Consider the following 3,452-nt stretch of genomic DNA (forward strand, 5'->3'; position numbering starts at 1 on the left):
AAAAAAAAAAAAAAAGAAAGAAACACCAGTTCAGCACCATAGCATGTGTACTGAGACACTAAGAACTCTGAATATTTACTGGAGCTTGCAGAAAGTTATCCAGGTAATTTCCTCTGGTGGAGGATTCCCGACGGAGATGGCGCTTCTATTTGTTACCTGTGGGAGCTGAGAAGATAGACACTCTCCTCCAGATCACCACGCTGTTGATGGGATTTGGGAATTTATTCAGGGTCTCCGACTCTATTTATTTGAATTGCAGCTATTTAATTTCACAGGTGTTAAAAAGGAGAGACTGACAGTAACAGGCATTAAATGAAAATCGTGCATTTTTGCCGTGTGTATGCTTATGAATAAGGACACCCTCCCCTCCCTGTGGAGAGATTTACTTCCTTCTCTAGTCCCTGAAAGAGATGAACGCTCTTTACTAGATTTTCTGAACTGAAATGGTACAGCCGTTCTTATCTCAGTGATTTTACCAGGAGCAGATGAGAACAGAGCAAAATGCCAGGAAGGCACTGGATCTTCTTGGCGTTAAGCTTAGTAGGTGCAATGAGCTTTGGATTGACTAATAACATTCTACCCAAACTGTATGTTTAACACCAGTTAACGGGCTGCTCTATTTCTGATCCCAAACGGGACTTACTGTTCTTTTCCTTTTGCTATTCTCTCTTGCTACTGCTCTTCAACAGCTTGCTTTGCTGTTCTGTCATTTCACAAAATCCATACACTCCTCGAAAAGGATTAGCAAAATGACTTGTGTTGCTGCTAGTTAACATTCAGGAAATGTTACATATACATGCAAGTTATCAATCATTCTTACCAGATGGTAAATGTATCCCTTTTCACCAGAAATTGAGCAGCAAAGATTCAAATCCATCACCCATATAGCATTTAAAGCCACATCCATTTTCAATTTGACATCCTTAATGAGTTGGCATAATGAAAATCAATATTTTATCCCTATATTGTTGACTCTTTGTAAATTACAATAATGCAGATTTGGGATTAAAAAAACACTGTCCTTAAATAAAATGTCACAACTTGTAATTTTGATATACTGCCTATACTTGTTATGGATTGCATTGTGTTCCCCCCCCCCCCCAAATATGTGTTGTAAATCCTGACCTCTATGCCTGTGGTTATAATCCTATTTGGGAATGGGTTGTCTTTGTTATGTTAATGAGGCAGGATTAGTGTAGGTGTATCTTGAGTCACTCTCTTTTGAGATCTAAAAGAGATTAAACAATCAAGTGAGCTAGAAGAGATGGGGGAAGAAATGCCACGCCCTATGAAGATGGCCCGGGAGCAGGTCGGAAGAGACAAGGACCTTCCTCCAGAGCCAAAAGAGAGAGAGAGCTCCCCCTAGAGCCAGCACCCGGAATTTGGACTTCGAGCCTCCTAAAATTCAAGAAAATAAATTTCTGTTCGTTAAAGCTACCCACCTGTGGTATTTCTGTTATAGCAGCACTAGAGAACTAGGACAATACTTTTTTCCATTATCTCAGAGTTCTACATTCAGAATGGGCTAATGAAATGGCACATGGGAATAAAAATCTAGCAGCTGGCGTTGATGTGTATACTTTTTCCCACCTGACTTTGTATTTTATTTTTTAAATTGTGGTAAAACAAACAAACAAATTCACTGCCATTGAGTCATTTCCAACTCAGCGACCCCTCCTCGGGCTTCTGAAGGGGTAGCTCTATGGAAGTAGATTCCCCAATCTTCCTTCCAAGGAGTGGCTGGTGGGTTAGCAATCAAATGGCTTAGGCACTACTCCACCAGGGCTCCCATGGTAAAACATATACACAAAAAAAATTTCAACCAGTCAAGTGTACAATTCAGTGACATTAATCACATTAGTCATGCTGTGCAACCACTGCGTCTATCCAATTTCCATTTCTCCCCCCCCTAAAACTTATCACCCCAAACAGAAACCCAGTACTCGTTAAACAGTAATTCCCCTCCCCTCTCTCCTTAGTAACCACTGATAAACTTTTGTCTCTATGCATTTCCTGTTCTAGGAAATTCTACTTCATGAGTGGAATCATACATTATTGTCCTTTTGTGTTTGACTTATTACACTCAGCATATTTGCTGTTTTCAAGGTTCATCCCTATTATCACTTTTCTCTTTATGGCTGAATAATATTACACACACACACACATATATATATATATACACACACACATATATATATAGGCAATAAGGTTGGGCAATCTACTTCCGTAGTGATACTGCCTCGGAAACCCAAGGAGGGGTCGTTATGAGTTGGGTCCGACTCGACGGCACATAACAACATATAGATATAGATATATACACACACACTATATATACACACACACACACACTATATATATATATACATAGATGTATATATACACCGTATATATGCACACCACACACACACATATATATATATACACACACACATATATAAAAGCCAAACTCACTGCCGTTGAGTCAATTTGACTCATAGCAACTCCTCCTTGGGTTTCTGAGGTATCTCTACGGAAGTAGATTGCCCAATCTTCCTTCTGAGGAAGTGGGTTTGATCTACCAGCCTTCTGGTTAGCAGACAAATGCCTTAGGCCCTATACCACCATATATATACCACATTTTATTTATCTATTCATCTGTTAAGGAGCTCTCGTGGCACAGTGACTAAATCATTCAGCTGCTATACTAAAGGTCAACAGTTCAAATCCACGAGCCAATCCGTGGAAGGAAGATGAAGCAGTCTGCTTCCATGAGGATTTATAGTCTTGGCAATCCTATGGGACAGTCCTACTCTGTCCTGTGGAGTTGCTATGAGTCAGAATCAACTTGTTGGCAGTGGGTTTGGCTTGGTTTATTCATATGTTGATGGTACTTGGGTATTGTGAATAATGTAATAAACATTGGTGTACAAGTCCCTGCTTTCAAGCCTTTTCGGTACATGCCTAGGAGTGGAATTACTGAATCATATGGTTAAGTTCTTGGCTGCTAACCAAAAAGATTGGTAGTTCAAACCCACCAGCTGCTCCATGATAGAAAGACGGAGCAATCTGCTTCTGTAAAGATTATAACATAGGAAACCCTATGACAGTTCCATTCTGTCATATCAGACCACTATGAGTTAGAACTGACTGAAGACACCTAACAACACAACATGGTAACTTTTAACTTTTTGAGGACTCGCCAAACTGTTTTTCCATAGTAGCTCCATTATTTTAAATTCCCACCAGCGATAGATAAGGGTTCCTTTCGATTTCTCCATGGCCTCTCCAACACTTGTTTCTTTTGTTTTTTCTAATAGCCATCCTTGTGGATGTTATGTGATATCTCATTGTGGTTTTGATTTATATTTTCCTAATGAACAGACCATCAACTGCTCATATGCAAATTCCACTTGAAGTTAAAGACAATTAAAACAAGTCCACGAGAGCCAAAATATGATCTTGAATATATCCCT

This window comes from Orycteropus afer, unplaced genomic scaffold (genome assembly GCF_000298275.1).
Source record: "Orycteropus afer afer isolate SDZICR_OR568_19922 unplaced genomic scaffold, OryAfe1.0 scaffold00015, whole genome shotgun sequence".
Taxonomy (NCBI): domain Eukaryota; kingdom Metazoa; phylum Chordata; class Mammalia; order Tubulidentata; family Orycteropodidae; genus Orycteropus; species Orycteropus afer.